Here is an 18206-nt window from a genome sequence, read left to right as displayed (position 1 = left end):
CTGTGTCTATGTGCCTGTGGTTCTGTCAGTGTGATCATGTGATGTATCTGACCCCAGGAATGTGTCAATAAAGTTTCCCCTTCCTGGGACAATGAATTCACGGTGTTCTTATTTCAATTTCCAGGAGTGTAGTTAAGAAGCAATGTACACCGCGATTTCTTCTAAACCGGAACAAATTGCAGCAAACTATCCCTGGGATGATCAAAACAAAAAGGTCATATGAACACATGGTCAGAAATGCCTTCCAAGAGAGATACACCCACTTGAAGATGGAGGTAAAAGATCTTTGACAGGCTCGGTTTCAATGATTGAAAGCACACACCAGGTAAGTAGTAGTGTTCTGTCTATACTATAGTCCGCTAAAATAACTTTGTAGTTGATGTCTGTCACTTGCTGCTACAGCGTTGCCACATCGGCTGCTGGCTACCGCACGCTTCTATGGTGACACAAACTGAGCAGGTCACTTCACAAATGCTGTTAACGTGTAATGGGGAGCAATGTAGGAAGTGGCCGACGCAAAGTACGACAGAACCGCGAGATGCTCTGGCGACAGCTGATTTTAATTGACCATTGACTAAGCTGCGGTAGACGGGGCGTTTTGTAGCCGCGAATTTAAAACCTTCTCCACCACCCGTAGTGTATCATCACAAAAAAAGAAAACATTGCGACTCCTCTAATATACTGAATAAACATTTTCAGTTTTCAGCTATATAAAGCTAATATTGGATTGGTGCATATGATCATAGTGTTTTTCTATAAATGTAATAACCACAACAAATACACGTAAGAGAGACATTATTCATCAGTAATATATTCGCCTTCACTATTTACATCAGTCTGCCAACGCTGGGTAACATTTCGATTCCACGACTGTGGAAATGACGTAGTTCTGGGGCGCCGAACTCGTCCTGCCATATTCGGAGCTCATTTTCATCTAGAAACGAAGTTCCTTGCAGGCTGTTCGATAGAGAGTGGGAAGGGTGAAATTATGAGGGCGCAAGATCAGGTGAATAAGATGGGGGCCAACCCAGTTGCTGTGTAGTGTTTTTTTTTGTCAGTCTAGCAGAATGTGGGCGGGCGTTAACGTGGAGTAGTACCACTTTATGTAGTCTTCCCAATCATTGTTCGTGGATTGTGTCTGCAAGACGTGTCAGGTGTTGATAGTGCAAGTCAGTAGTGTTGGTTACAATTCGAGGAAGCTGTTGTGTCGATTCCCTAAGGTCTCGACACAATGAGTGGCTAGGTGCACGCGAAACTAACGCAGACGGGCGTAAATTCTGAAACAGGAGACTGGATGAAAAACTATAAAGAAAAGAAGAGAGATTTTAATATACTTAACTTTAATGTAGTCTTGTTCTTGTTGAAATACATCTCTTGCATAGTAGTAAGCAATTAGCAATGATACACATGGCGCCTGGCTAGGTAGTAGCGATGGACTAGCTGAAGGCTATTTAATCTGTCTCTCGGCAAATGAGAGGAATACTTGGTAGGTCTAGTCGCAAGCTATGTCGTCCGTACAACTGGGGCGAGGTCAAGTCCGTGTCTTGTGACCTGCCATGTGGTGGCGCTAGGTTTGCGAATACACAGTGGCGACACGCGGGTCCGACATGTACTACAGGACCGCGGCCGATTTAAGTTACCACCTAGCAAGTGTGGTGTCTAGCGGTGACACCACAGAAGCAATTCGTAGTACACTGTTCCACCAGATGTATAACATTATCTTTTGTGGATGCGCGCAGACCTTTGTGCGGGGAGTTACTGCTTTGTTTGGTCTTTCATTATGTTAGCATAAAGACACCATTTCTCTTCACCAGTAACGATATAGGATAGGAATGGTCATATTGTTCACGAGCGAATTGATGACGAGTAAGCAGAGATGCACAAATGACCACCCGTTGATTTTTGTGATTTTTGCTTAGTGCATGCAGTACCCATACCCTTGGTTTTTGCAATCTTCCACATTGCAAGCAAGTGTCGCACAATGGTGGAATGGTCACACTCTATCACATTTTCCAGTTCACGGTTATACTGGCGTGCATCATTGTGGATTAATGCGTTTAAACCATCTTCATCAAACACCGAAGGTCTTCCTAAACGTGGAGGGGCACTAACCTCAAAACGATCCTCCTTAACACGAGAAAGCCGTTTTCTTACTGTGCTCTGTCCAACGATATTATCTACATACACGGTGAAAATGTACACTACTGGCCATTAAAATTGCTACACCAAGAAGAAATGCAGATGATAAACGGGTATTCAGTGGACAAATATATTATACTAGAACTGACATGTTATTACATTTTCACGCAATTTGGGTGCATAGATCCTGAGAAATCAGTACCCAGGACAACCACCTCTGGCCGTAATAACGGCCTTGATACTCCTGGGCATTGAGTCAAACAGAGCTTGGATGGCGTGTACAGGTACAGCTGCCCATGCAGCTTCAACAGGATACCAAAGTTCATCAAGAGTAGTGACTGGCGTATTGTGACGGGCGAGTTGCTCGGCTACCATTGACCAGACTTTTCAATTGGTGAGATATCTGGAGAATGTGCTAGCCAGGGAAGCAGTCGAACATTTTCTGTATCCAGTTAGGCCCGTACAGGACCTGCAACATGCAGTCGTGCATTATCCTGCTGAAATGTAGGGTTTCGCAGGGATCGAATGGAGGGTAGAGATACGGGTCATAACACATCTGAAATGTAACGTCCACTGTTCAAAGTGCCGTCAATGGGAATAAGAGGTGGCCGAGACGTGTAACCAATGGCACCCCATACCATCACGTCGGCTGATACGCCATTATGGCGATGACGATTACACGCTTCCAACGTGCGTTCACCCCAATGTCGCCAAACACGAATGCGACCATCACAATGCTGTAAACAGAACCTGGATTCATCCGAAAAAATGACGTTTTTCCATTTTGCCATTCGTGCAGCCAGGTTCGTCGTTGAGTACACCATCGCAGGCGCTCCTGTCTGTGATGCAGCGTCAAGGGTAACCGCAGCCATGGTCTCCGAGCTGGTAGTCATTGCTGCTGTAAACGTTGTTGAATTGTTCGTGCAGATGGTTGTTGTCTTGCGAATGTCCCCATCTGTTGACTCAGGGATAGAGACGTGGATGCACGATCCGTTACAGCCATGCGGATAAGATATCTGTCATGTCGACTGCTAGTGATACGAGGCCGTTGGGATCCAGCACGGCGTTCCGTATTACCCTCCTGAACCCATCGATTCTATATTCTTCTAACAGTCACTGGTTCTCGACCAACGCGAGCTGCAATGTCGCTATACGATAAACTGCAATCGCGATAGGCTACAATCCGACCTTTATCAAAGTTGGAAACGTGATGCTACCCGTTTCTCCTCCTCACACGAGGCATCACAACAACGTTTCACCAGGCAACGCCGGTCAACTGCTGTTTGTGTCTGTGAGATCGGTTGGAAACATTTCTCATGTCAGCACGTTGTAGGTGTCGCCACCGGCGCCAACTTTGTGTGAATGCGATGAGAAGCTAATCATTTTCGTATCACAGCATCTTCTTCCTGTCGGTTAAATTTCGCGTCTGTAGCACGTCATCTTCCTGGTGTAGCAATTTCAATGGCCAGTAGCGTATCTGTTTCCGTTGCTGCTGTCATACGTCTACTGAACTCAAACAGAAGAATATGTCGGAAATGCTCCGATTTCTCCATCGGCACTCCATTTTACAGCGTCCACAGATCCTCTCAGTATCTCAGATGACAAAATGACAGTGTGTAAACTGACACAGCAACACTGAACTGCAGCTAAAAAATGACACTCGATAAATGTGCCCATAGTAACTGGAATACCGACATGCCAAACAAAACCGCACCAGTCTAATAGTTTGCCGAAATCTAGCGTAGTTGCAGCTGAAATTGACGAGCGACTGCAGAAAGTCGTCACGCTCGAAATGCCAACTTGGTGTAGAGAGGAAGAGAGTGTGAACTTTGTCCTCGGGAAGTGGAGAATTCTGTGCGCGCACCGCGGCAGGTAGAGGCGAGGTGGCCCGCGGCCCCGGGTCCCGGGCGGCGGTCGCGGCTTCTATTCCTGGCGAGGCCGCCTCCGCTCTCCCGGGCCGGCTGCGTCGGCTGTACACTCTTGCAGCAGCGACGCCTTCTCCGGAAGGCCTCCAAATCCATCTGCTTTTCAAGAAGACACACCCTCACCTTCGCACTCAGTAATTGATTAATAATTTTACTAGGTACGATTGGCGTTGAATTTTTACTGCAATTCATTTTTTTTTCACGGCCAATTGCGAGTGAAAAAAATGTGGAGTTTTGTTATGGGACATTGTGGCGTATTCCTGCTTCAGCTTCTATAGTTTCATGGCGTTCCCATAGGTGGTGGTGCTATGCGGAGCCAACAAAACGACTTTCTAAGCAGAGAGCAGTCACTGAATGTCTTTTGGTGGAATACCAGAAAATCGCAGATATTCACAGGCGCTTGCGGAATGTCTACGGAGATTTGGCAGTGAACAAAAGCACATTGAGTCATTAGATAAGGCGCCTGTCTCCATCGTGGAGCACTATGGAACTCAACTGCTGAGGTCATTAGTCCCCTAGAACTTAGAACTAGTTAAACCTAACTAACCTAAGGACATCACAAACATCCATGCCCGAGGCAGGATTCGAACCTGCGACCGTAGCGGTCTTGCGGTTCGAGACTGCAGCGCCTTTAACCGCACGGCCACTTCGGCCGGCTTGCCCCACACAGCTGCGAGTCCTTTAATGTCGGAACGTGCGGACACTCTCATTCGAGGTCATCGACAGATCACGATCAAACACCTGCTGCACAACTGGACGTCTGTGTCGGTAGTGCTGACACATTAGTCCACCTGTCGGCTACTGACAGGTGTGTGCCAACTGGATTCCTCGCCGCCTAATTAAACTAAACTTAACTCCCGCCGCACAGGCCATGAAGGCCCAAAGGTACCGACTGGCTGCCGTGTCATCCTCAGCTCACAGGCGTTACTGCTTGCGGATATGGAGGGGCATGTGGTTAGCACACCGCTCTCCCGGCCGTATGTTAGTTTCCGAGACCGGAGCCGCTACTTTTCAATCGAGTAGCTCCTCAGTTTGCCTCACAAGGGCTGAGTGCACCCAGCTTGCCAACAGCGCTCAGCAGACCGGATGGTCACCCATCCAAGTGCTAGCCCCGCCCGACAGGGCTTAACTTCGGTGATCTGACGGGAACCGGTGTTGCCACTGCGGCAAGGCCGTTGGCACTCGCCGCCTGATAGAAGACCATAAAAAGCAACGAAGGATCTTCTGTACAGAATCGATTGCCTGCTACGAGGCTGATTGAGACAATGTTGTGTCCAACATCGTCACAGGCGATGAATCATGGGTCCTTCAGTTCGGACCGTAAAGAAACCGGCAATCCATGGAGTGGTACCAAATCACCTCTTCCCCAAAGAAAGAATTCAAAGCCTCACTTCCAGCCGGCAAGGTTGTGACGATGGTGTCCTGAGACTCTGAAGGGGCTATTTTCTTTTATGTCCTCCCTCGCGGTGTAATGAGCAATTCTGAAGAGTGCTGTTCTATCGTCAGGAAACTGCAGAAACCACTTCAGCGTGTTCGTCGCCATTAAAATGCAAACTAACTTCTCCTTCCCCATGACAACGCAAGGCCTCGCACAAGTCTGATCACCCGATAGGAGATCATAAAGCTTCATTTGACTGTTCCACACTGCAGACCGGATCTTGCACCTTCCGACTTCCATTTGGCTGCCGCAATGAAGGGTGCACTCCACGGGAAGCAGTACGTGGATGACGGGGAGGTTATTCATACAGCAAGACGCTGGTTTCGACGTCGACAAATGGAGTGGTACCATGCGGGCATACAGCCCACTCAGTAAGGTGGTGTAAGGTAGTCGCAATGAACGAAGAGTATGTTGTAAAATAGATTTTTGTAGGCAAAAGAGTAGGGAATGATATGGTGTACTGGAATGCTGAATGAATCCAACCTGCTTTTAAAAAATGTGTTGCAGTACTTATTGAACGTCCTTCGTGCAAGAGAGTAGACTATGCTAGAGTGGTCGAACCAGTAAAGCTGTGACCAGTCTAGGCTGGGTTGATTACCCTTACATTCCTAAACTAGGAATAAAAACTGAGCACTCTTTTTATGTACCAATCATTTACATTCTCCCTGCTGAGAGAGGGATGCAAGAAGCAAAATCACCACCCTTCATCAATTAAATTATATAAAACTACTAGATTAACAAAAAATAATTTACATCAATGCGTGGTGTCTGTTCTTTCGGACACTACGAAGAATCCGCTGCTGTGATACATTATACGTAAATTTAAGGTGGTGAGGGGAAGAAAAGAAATGGAAAGGAAGGGGTCACTGCTGTCGCGTGCATTGGGACATTACACAGACTCATATACTCATATGGATATGGTGTCTGTTCTTTCGGACATGTCCGAAAGGACAGACACCATTGGTGACCTGCAGCCGTTTAGAAAGAAATTAGAATTATATATTAATACCCTCTGCTGCTGACGGGCGTTGATATATATGTGTGCGGATGCACACATATTACCCGAAACGGGACTTGGTAAGAATGTCTTCCACGAGTAATGTTGGGTAGGGACACTACGAGTGTAGTGTGTGGACATATAAGGTGAGAATGTGGGTCTCGCGGGAGGCGTGCACGAGATAGTCCCTGCAGTCGAACTTTCTTCTGTGCCCTCGGTGGCTTAGATGGATAGAGCGGCTGCCATGTAAGCTGGACATCTCGGGTTCGAGTCCCGGTCGGGGCACACATTCTCACCTGTCCCCGTTGATATATATCAATGCCCGTCAGCAGCTGAAGGTATTAATATGTAATTCTAATTACACAGAATCAGCGGTGACGAGTGGCAATATGTATCGGACCGGGAATCTAAACCGGGAGCTTTAATCGCTGCGCCGGGACACGGCGTTGACGCAGCTGCACCGAATACCTCGACACGCCTCACGACAGCTGACGGCAGTCATCCCCTCCTTTTCCTTTCCTTTCTTCCCCTCACCACCGTAAATTTACATATAATGTATCACACCTGCAGATTCTGCTCGTGTCTGTTCTTCAGCACATGTCCGAAGGAACAGACACCACGCATTCATGTAACTGATTCGTCTAGCTGGACAATGGATCCAGCTTCTTAGTGCTGAAGCACAAATACGTCCGGTATCCTGTGGGAATCTCAGAGTATGGGACATGGAGGATATGGACAGGGACTGCTGATAGTTGGCGTTCGATGAGATTCTGAATCGGTCGTGAGGCCTGCAGAGATACTCCGCGCAGTTGCGATGCACCCGTCTAGTAAGTGGGAAATCCCGGTACGATATCCATTTTTACTCGTCGCCGCTGATTCCTCGTAAAGTTCCGATGCAGATGACAGCAGTGATCCCTTTCCATTCTTTTCTTCCTTTCTCCACCTACAATTTACATACATTACAATTTAATAGTCAATGATGTTTATGACGAGATAATGGTGATGTTATGTACGTTCTCTTTATTCTGGAAGTTGTGGGTAGGGATTGAGATTTGGGAAGTTTTGAAGAGGAGCTTATATGGAAACACATGCGTCATCTCTATGTGGGAATGAACTGATATGAGTGATGTAGGTGTTACGAGATCATTAGGATGACAGTAGGCCATGGTTTGAAGGATGCGTAGATTTCGGAAATGAATTTATGGCTTGGGAGAATAAACCGATTGAGATACAAATAGAAAAGTGTATGGAGGGCTCGGATATGGAGGGAAGGCGGGACATGTCGATAGAGACGCGGAGGCGCGGCGAAAGCCCATATGTATTGTAGTCAGGCCTTTGGAGCTAGTAAAGTAGGACAGGGAACTGTGAGGTCAAAGTAAGGTTTGCAGTCGGTTGAAAAAAAAGCTTTTTCGGGTTGTAGCTGATGGTTGATGGTTAGATTGCGGTATAATGCAGAATCGGCAGCAAGGGAAGTTTGGTGGGGACGTTCGAAGTTTGAAAGGATGAGTGTTTTATAGGACTGTGATAACAAATCTGACTATATATGACCGTAGTACCTGTTCCCGAAAGAACAGTTACCGTTGATGACCATGCAGCTTTGCTAGAATGAAATATGTCCCAAATGAAGTGCATCAACGCCTGTTTGCAGCTAGGGTGTCCATTTAATTATCATTTCATTCTAGCAAAGCTGCATGGTCATCAACGGTAACTGTTCTTTGGGGAACAGATAATACCGTCATATATAGTTAAAATATGGCTTCCCGGCCATTGACCTTCTTGTGCGAACGCACACCTTATGCCCGAACTCGTACGGGACTTGGTAGATTAATCTGCCACGAGTAATGAGTATATGGGCAAACATCTATTAGGAGCACTACGAATATAGTGGTGTGGACATGTTGGGAATGTGGGTCTCACGGGGAGCGTGCAAGGGATAAGTCCCTGCAGGTGCATTATCCTCTGTGCCCTCGGTGGCTCAGATGGATAGAGCGTCTGCCATATAAGCGGGTGATCCCGGGTTCGAATACCCGTCGGGGCACACATTTTCAACATGTCCCCTATGAAGTATATCAACGCTTGTTTGCAGCTAGGGTGTCCATTTAATTATCATTTCAAATCTGATTATATCTTCGGCTGTAGCTCATTCAGCACCAGATCGATATCTGTAGTTTATCGACATGGAAGCACTACCAAATTCAAAAATGAGTCCATACATACAGTTTCTACTCCGCGTGTAATTCACAATGACCCATTATAAAACTAGAAATTTCCATTATGCAATACAGCACCTCAATGAATATCCGTTGACCAGGGCGAGTATTTAGGGGAAGGGCAGGCTTAACCGCTGCCCTAAGTTTACTCATTTTGATATACTAGGGACGATACGTTAGAAAAGATAAACGTCTTTGGCGGGATCGCTAATAATAAACCTTTACCGTCAATAACCGGTTTCGGTAATCAATGTTACCATCTGTCGGGATTTGAAGACGGTAACGTTGATTACAGAAACCGGATATCGAGAATAAAGGTTATTATTAGCGATCTTGACAAAGAAGTTTATCTTCTGTAATGTCGTACTCTGAGGTTTGGTTATTTTTTTGGGGAAGTTGTAATCGATCTGGAAACTCCAAAATCACAGGGTGTACAATTAGACTGTTCTCCTATGAATCTGATTTTATTATTCTCGTTGGGAAAAAGATTCCGAAAAATGCCCAAGTGGTTATTATGTCCGACAGTTTAGGATCACATAGTAAAACGGGGCTAAATAAACTGCGAAAATGAGATTTATTTTTGAAAAAGTATACTGAGAGAAAAATAAACTATTTACAGTATAAATTACACGTTCAAAGCAAAAATTTAATTACATAATATAGTTACAGTTTTCTTTATCAAGAAAAAATTCTCTATTACTGCCGAGTAAAAGTAAATTAAACTGCTTTAAAAGAAATGTAGGGGCGGTTTTTCCACAAATCGTCATTTTCGTGCTCACCAGTATCGTCGCATTGTTTGTTGCACATCCTAGGCGCTTGACGTCGATCTCATTGTTGGTTTCCGGAAACCATCAATCGAGCCACTTCCTTTATTAAATTATTAGGAAGAATATTCCTCTCCGCCCATTCAAACGCTGCGCATCGTAGATCCTTAGGTGTCATATTGAAAAATCCTGCCTCCAGCAACAGGAGATGGTCATAAATTTCCTTTTCTTGTTTTGATGTAGACAGAGTGAAACTCTACAAACAGCCTCTTGTTGTCAGTAATATCAGAGTACAACTTACCACGACATTCGATAGGCTACTGCAGCTGTTTTGAAAGCACTGCCGTCCTTCGCTGCTTTTATTGTTCTTTCCATGTCAATGGATCCCATGATTGACTTTCTGCTTTGCGCTTCTGTATGTACGCCCTGTTGTATGGAAAAAATAAGTAATTGATATTGTTTAGTAATAATAATTTGTGATGGTGTTTGCTTCTGTTGTTTTGTCATCCATAGTTTTGTGTTCCCTGCTCATACTTTACTTCTAATTTTGTTGTTTAGCTTTGTGACTTTGTTACTATTGTAACCATTCTTTTGGTTATCTTATTATAATACCTAGTTGTTTTTGGTAGTTTCCTTTATTGAGTGGCACTGTGTTGAGTCTATGCAGCATGTGGTCGATGTGCTGCTTGCTTTTGGACGTGTGAGTGGTTTGAGTATTGGGGAATGATAATGTTGGTTGCCGTGGGTTCAAGGTAAATTTCAAACATATGCTTATTGTTTTGTTTTTCAGTGCTACAGCCAGAAAGTTAATTTGGTTATTCTATTCTCTTTCAATGTTTGTTTTATATTTTTATGTACCTCATTGATGTCAGTATGTAGAGCCGGCCGCGGTGGTCTAGCGGTTCTAGGCGCTCAGTCCGGAGCCGCGCGACTGCTACGGTCGCAGGTTCGAATCCTGCCTCGGGCATGGATGTGTGTGATGTCCTTAGGTTAGTTACGTTTAAGTAGTTCTAAGTTCTAGGGGACTGATGACCATAGATGTTTAGTCCCATAGTGCTCAGAGCCATTTGAACCATCAGTATGTAGTATTTCAATTTTTGTCTGTGGTTCATCTATTAAGCAGAGGATGTTATCCTTATACCTGATTCAATATAACAATGAAAAACGCATTTATTCTAATGATTGCCATCCCAACTCGCTTATCATATCGATGAACGCTCCCCCCCCCCTCCCTCCCACTCGTCTTATTTCGCTATAATACAAAAAGAACTGCCCTTCTTTGAACTTTTTCGATGTCCTCAGTCTTACTTGGTAAGGATTCCATATCGCATTGCTGCACTCTACCACTTGGCACACAAGCGTCATGTACACAGTCTGTTTAGTGGATCTGTTGCATCTAAGTTTCTGCCAATAAAACACAGTCTTTGGTTCGCCTTCCGCACAACATTATCTCGTATGTGATCGTTCCAGTTTTAGTTATTCGTAATTGTTATTCCTTGGTTTTACTTGAATTGACAGCCTTGAGATTTGTGTGATTTATTGTCTAATTGAAATTTAACTGAGTCAGTCTAGTACACATGTGGATGACCTTACACTTTTCCTTATTTAGAATTAACTACCACTTATCAAGCCAATCAAATATCTTGTCTAAATCATTCTGCCTTTGGTTTTGATCTCCTGATAACTTTACTAGAAGATAAATGACATCAATTACAAAATCGTTTACATACATTAGGAACAGCAAAGGACCAATAACAGTTGCTTTGAGAGCGCCATATATGTTTTAGGTTTTACTCGATGACTTTCTGCCAATTTCTGCGAACTCTGACCTTCCTGACAGTAGGTTACGAATCTAGTCGCACAACTGAGACGATACTCCATAGGCACCCAACTTGATTAGAAGTCACTTGTGAAGAACGTTATCAAAAGCCTTGTGGAAGTCTAGGAACATGGTTTCAATTTTAGATCCTCTGTCGGTAGCGTTCATTTCTTCGTGAGAAGAGTTGCATTTCTCAAGAATGATATTTTCTGCATCCGTGATTACTGTTATTCAATAGCCCGTTTCCGAAGTAATTCATAACATTCGAGCGCGGTCTCTGTTTCAAAATTCTGCTGCAAATCGTCGTCAGCATATTACTCTGTAATTCATCGGATTACTCCCATTTCATTTCTTGAATATTGATTTGACCCATGCAGCTTTCCAGTCCTTAGGTACGGACCTTTCATCGAGGAGTGGTTGTGTATGATTGCTAAGTGTGGAGCTATCGTATCAGCATACTCTGAAAGGAATATGACTGTTATACAATCTGGATCGCAAGCCTTGCCTTTATTTAGTGTAATAATCCGCTTCGCTACACCGAGGTTATCTATTTCTAAGTTACTCATGTTAGCAATTGTTCTTGTTGCAAATTCAGGCTTTTTATTGCGTCTTCTTTGGTGAAGGAATTTCGGTAACTTAGCTTTAGTGGCACTGTCAGCGATATTGTTATCATTGTTATCATTGAACAGCGCAGTGAAAATACTGATTGTGTCTTGCCGCTAGTGTACTTTACATACGACGACAATCTCTTTGGATCATCTGCCAGATTTTCTGACGGAGTTTCGTTGTGGAAACTATTAAAACCATCTCGAACTAAAGCCTGCGCTTAAATTAGTGCTTTAGTAAAACCGAAACCTATTAAGGACTTGTCGAATCCATGCTACGCAGAAAGACTGCTGTATTTCGTTGCAAAGATTGGACCAACATTCTATTAATAGCAGTAATGTTCGGCTTGTTCAACGAACTGATTTGTGCGAACGGTGAGGTTGTTCTGTCAATTAGGACACAGCACGTTTCTCCCTGCACTCGTGTTTATTTAAGTTAGTATTCAACGCCGTAAAGATAATACACTAACGTAAGTAACTCCTTTTATCTTTGTTCGTTTATTTATCGCCTCAGGATTAAAATGGAATAGTTTTGTGTTGTGGTAATATGTAGCCTTGTGAGTGACGAAGCCGTTACGTGGTACTTTGATCGGACACTTTAGAAACATCCCCAGTAATTGGCTACCCCTCCAGCCGACAGCCATTTAGGACGTCTGCCAACCATTTCCTGTAGTGCAGCACCGGTATGCACCCAGCATCTAGTACGCGTATCGGTTTCGTCCCATGACGTAATGGCTGCAGCGTATTTGTTCCAACTGCGTCACCGCTGGAAGTGAGCCCGGGACCTAATTCGCTGATAAGCAGCACTCGTCTACTTTGTCCCCAGGAAACTAGTTCATCTAACCGGTGACAAAACGGAGTAACTAGGTACCAATTCTAGTTTCAATAAAAACAATTGTACTCATTAAAACATTGCCTTTGAAAGTTGGAACACTACTCGTATATACTGCAATTTACATAGATAACAACTTAAAGGATTAAGATTACAGAACTGTACATGATCTCTGATAGCGAGCATTCAGCATGGTGTAAGACCAGACTTTCTGCTGTTTTATCTTCCGAACTTCACGGACTGGAACCATAAACACCGTGGATGTGTTGATGGGGACCCTCGCCCGCATCCGTGTTGTTTGCAGATGTGAACACCGAGCACTAACAATTAGTCATGGACTGCGCTGACGAGCAAGTTGCCGACCAGTCATTTCCCAGATATGCGCAGTGATCGAAATGTCGACAACGGCCAGTATTTTCCATCATTCTACGAAAAATATTTACAGAAACTTTGCGATGTGTGGCCGATCATTGCTCTGTCGATATATAATACACTGAGTTGGCTGCTTGAGGAGGTGCTCCCTCGAGCTCTGAAGTGTTGCAGCTCCATCCGTTGCTGGTCAAACTTCCCTCAATACACAGGAATATTGTGTATCCAATGGCGCACCAATCTACTGTTCGTGTCTAGCACAACAACGCACACTGCCAGACTACAGGCATCATGGTGAGTCTACTATGTTTAGACTCATCACAAAAGGAGAATTTGAAACTAGAGTCCAGCAGCGCTCCAATCTATTGTTCGCTATGCAGTGCAACAATGCAGACTGCCAGATTACAGACTCCACGGTGGATCTGCTATGTATGGAGGCAGCGTTACAGGAGAGTTTCAAACTGTAGTCGAACGAAGACGACCAGTTTCAGTATAAGGAGTTATTATCTTCTGGGAAACGAAAGTAGACCGAATGGCATGCGTACCACCAGTTCGACTCACAGCCAATGCCGTCGAACCGCCGCTGTAACAAGTGTACACTACTTTCACCGCTCGAAAGTCCAGACAGACACGTGCTCGAAGCTATTTGGATCGTTACGGTAATGAGAACAAAAGAAGTCGACTTTCAGGTGCCATAGAAATATTATAGTGCCCTTTAGTCATTAGGGACTATTCTCTTCTGTCCTGTTCATACTGAAATACCATGATACGAGGTGTGGCTAGAAAAAAAACCGGACTAGTACTGATGAAACAATAAAACGAATGCAATAAGGCTGAAAGTCGCGTGGCCTGTCACGTGACTCTCGCTCCGCCTACTGCTCGAGTTTCATCTGCCTCCTGCACTCAGTCTGCCCGTGGCGTCTGTTTTAAGTAGTTGACGTTTTGTCTGTGCGTCGGAAAATGTTGAGTGTACAGAAAGAACAGCGTGTTAACATCAAATTTTGTTTCAAACTAGGAAAATCTGCAAGTGAAACGTTTGTAATGTTACAACAAGTGTACGGCGATGATTGTTTATCGCGAACACAAGTGTTTGAGTGGTTTAAACGATTTAAAGATGGCCGCGAAGACACCAGTGATGACACTCGCACTGGCAGACCATTGTCAGCAAAAACTAATGCAAACATTGAAAAAATCGGTAAACTTGTTCGACAAGATCGCCGTTTAACAATCAGAGCAGTGTCTTGAGTTAACAGGAGTTGACAAGGAAAGTGTTAGGCAGATTCTTCATGAAAGTTTCAACATGAACAAAGTGTGTTCAAAAATGGTTCCAAAGTGTCTCACAATTGAACAGAAGGAACGCCGAAGAATGATTTGTTCTGACATCCTGGAAAACATTGAAAGTGATCCCACCTTCTTACAAAATGTTATTACTTGCGATGAATCGTGGTTTTTTACTTACGATCCCGAAACTAAACGCCAATCGATGCATTGGAAAACTCCTGGTTCTCCACGACAAAAAAAAGCACGAATGTCAAAATCGAAATTCAAGGCAATGATGATTGTTTTTTTTTTTTTTTTTTTTTTTTGGACATCAAAGGGATTGTGCACATTGATTGGGTACCAGAGGGACAAACAGTGAATCAGCATTACTACATTAGCGTCCTGGCTACCCTACGTGAGCGAGTACGGAGAAAACGGAACGATTTGTGGAGAAAAAAGTCATGGATCCTTCACCAAGACAATGCCCCAGCTCACAGCGCGTTGTCAGTGAAGACGTTTTTGGCAAAACACAACATTCCCATCTTAGATCATCCACCCTACTCACCTGATTTGGTCCCCTGTGACTTTTTTCTTTTCCCGAAAGTCAAGTCAGCTTTGAAAGGAACTAGATTTGAGACTGTTGAAGCAGTAAAAGAAAAAGCGACGGAAGTAATGTATGGACTTACCGAAAATGATTTGCAGCATTGCTATGAACAGTGGAAAATTCGTATGGAGCGGTGTAGAGGCCGAGGAGGAGAGTACATTGAAGGAGATAACATGAAATTGTAAATAATTGTAAATAAATGTTTTTTCCAGCATCAGTCCGGTTTTTTTCTAGCCGCACCTCGTATGATGAAACTAATCCCGAAGACTTTGTTATGCTCCGTCGAGATTCACTCCGCTGTTGATACTGCAACCTTTGAAGTATATATGCGTACAGAGCTACACTACCGGCTCAAAAGTATCCAAACGCTCCTATGTAATGCAAAATGGACCATTAGATGTCACAAGAGGTGGAGGCACTAGTATGAAAGAGGGCTGGGAGTAGTGTGTTGTTAGTACGAGCGCAGTAGCAGCAGAATAATTCGGCCTGGAGGCTCAGTGACTTCGAATGTGGACTAGTCATTTACTGTCACCTGAATAACAAATCTATCAGGAACATTTCAGTCTTTCTAAAGCCACCCAATCTGAGTTTTAGTTATGCGACTGTGAAGTGGACACACAATGGAACAACCGCAACTAAACCAAGACCGGACAGACCTCACATAATGACGGGCAGGGACCATTGAGCATTGTGGTGGACAGTCTTAAAAAACAGAATGAAATTAGTCGTGAGTTCCAAAGTGTTACTAGCAGACTAGCTTCCACGATAATTGTCAGTATTGAGCTAAAAAGAATGGGATGTACGATCGAGCAGCTCCTCATAAGCCACACATTTCTGTACTCAGTGTTACGCGATACTCGAGGTATTGCAAAGAGCGACACAGCTGGATAGTGGATGACTGGATACTTGTGATTTGGAGTGATGGATAACACTTCAGCCTATGGCAATCCGATGCAAGTTGTCACCATCCACGCTTCTGTATCTGCACAGTGAGTGTACCAATGTGTGCAAACTCTCATGTACTCAATGTGAGGGTAGGTTAGTATCCTAGCTTTTGATATTCAATGGTCAAAGTGTACGGAAGTTGGAGTGAGCAATTCTAGACTCAACATTTACTGTGGCCTAATGCATGATGGTACTTTACCAAGTGGCATCTGCAATGGCGTTATCTCCGTGCTGGATCTGAAACGCTAATTCCCTACTCTGGCCTTGAATGAATTCACTCAGTCTCAACTTCCCTGCGTTCCGCAGAACATTAATCTTTCCCTAGTCAAAATAATGGCTGTTGCACACTCGCTAAGGGTTGGAGCGACATGCACAATTTCTTTTCCCCAGAAAAAATTCCTGCAGGAATAATTAACTACCTCTTTGCTATCTGTTGCCTCTATATGTCAAGCACATCGTTCTCACTTCGGAGACAGCTAAGCTCTCTACACTCTCGCTATTTTCCACACACTTGTGCGGTTCACCGTGAGACGAGAGAGAGAGAGATCTAGCCATTTTTGTTCTCAAAATGCTTTTATATAATGAGGATCTCCCCATCGTGTCGCGTCTGTGTCGCCCAGTATGGCTTCAGCCAATCTCCGTCTCGCTAGAGGAGAATATTATTTTTCTCACTGGGTCGCAGCCTAGCCCTGTTAATGCCATGCACGCACTTACCCTCGTTCACAACCGTATGTACGTTAAAAGGAATTATGTATTGTTCTGGCCTTATCCCTTTCTGCACTGAAGCTCGCCATGCTCTTGTTAAATGGCGTTTTCTGATGACAGTAATCACCTGCTCGGTTCGTCTTCAAAATGCGTTTCACTTGCTTATTCATGCCCCTGTCCATATATTGGTCGATATTGTTTTGTTAGCGTTTGGTACAAGAGATTAACAGCAATTGCCTTTTGTTGATACAATTTAATTACTATTTTCTGAGGGTCTCATACTGTATGGTACTGTTGTTATGGATCGAGTTCATGTAAGGTCTGTAAAATCCGGACGCCTTACAAAGTGTTTGGCTGTGGTTAACGTTTCCTTTCATCACGTGTAGTGCCAACAGCAAATTATAGAGGAGGTGGTATTACGATGTAGATTTTTTTTCATGGCTTGGCTGTGGCTTTCTTTTTGCGGTTGAGAAAACGCTAAATGTGGGAAGATACGAGTTCATTTTTCGGCGCTGTGTACTGCATACTGTAGAGGAAAAGTTCTGAGACGATGCTTGTTTGTATCAGTGACACAACACCGTGTCGTAAAGACGCATATATAAAGCAATGGTTTGTGTACAGTAACATTCCTGAAATCAACTGGCTTGTCCAGAGTCCCAACCTCAATCCAGTGGAACCATTTGGGATGACTTAGAATGTCGATTTCGCTCCAGACCTCAGTGTACCTTCTCTGGTTTCGTCTCTTCTACTACATCTACATTACGACTCTGCAATTCAGAACTAAGTGCCTGGCAGACAGTTCATCAACATCCTTCGAGCTAGTTCTCTTCCGTTCTAGTCTCAAACATCGTGCGGCATAAACGAACCCTTACATATTTTCATGCAAGCTCTGTTTCTCTTATTTTATTACAATGTTCATTTCTCCCTAGGTAGGTGGGAGCTACAAAATATTTTCGCATTCGTGGGAGAAAGTTGGAGGTTGGAATTTCATGAGAAGATCCAGAAGCAACTAAAAATACCTTTGTTTTAACGATTGCCACCCCAACTCAAGTGTCATTTCCGTGGCACTCTCTCCCCTATGTCGAGAAAATACAAAACTAGCTGCTCTTCTTTTGAAATTTTTCAATCTCCTTCATCAATCCTACCCGATGCGGGTCCCATACTACGCAGCAATACTCCAGAAGAGGGCGGACAAACGTAGTATAGGCACTCACTTTAGTAGACCTGCAGCATCTTCTGAGTATTCAGTCAATAAATATCAGTCTTTGCTTCACCTTCCCCATAACATAATGTATGTGAGAGTTCTAGGTCAAGTTATTCGTGACTGTAGTCCCTCAATAATCAGTTGAATTTACAGCCTTTACATTTGTGCGATTTATCATATAAACGAAATTTAGCGAATTTTTTTACCACTCAAGTGGATGACATCATACTTTTCATAACTTAAGACTCATTTTCCACATTTCGCACTATACAGTTATCTTGTCTAAATAGTTTTGCAATTGATTTTGATCGTCTGAGAAGTGTACAAGACGGTAAATAACAGGATCATCTACAAACAATGTAAGAGGGCTGCTCATTTTATTCCCTAAAT

General features: G+C 43.9%; 1 protein-coding gene and 1 pseudogene across 1 annotated transcript in view; one reads left to right on the top strand and one right to left on the bottom strand.

Annotated features, from left to right (window-relative positions):
* LOC126198763 (uncharacterized) overlaps positions 1 to 18206 on the top strand; it is a 210100-nt gene that overhangs the window by 24517 nt on the left and 167377 nt on the right. The window lies entirely within an intron of this gene.
* On the bottom strand, positions 5127 to 5244 carry LOC126202997 (5S ribosomal RNA; annotated as a pseudogene).

This window comes from Schistocerca nitens, chromosome 1 (assembly GCF_023898315.1).
Source record: "Schistocerca nitens isolate TAMUIC-IGC-003100 chromosome 1, iqSchNite1.1, whole genome shotgun sequence".
In the NCBI taxonomy this organism is placed as follows: Eukaryota; Metazoa; Arthropoda; class Insecta; order Orthoptera; family Acrididae; genus Schistocerca; species Schistocerca nitens.
The sequence above is the reverse complement of the archived record's forward strand: the minus strand, read 5'-3'. Positions and strand labels throughout refer to the sequence as shown.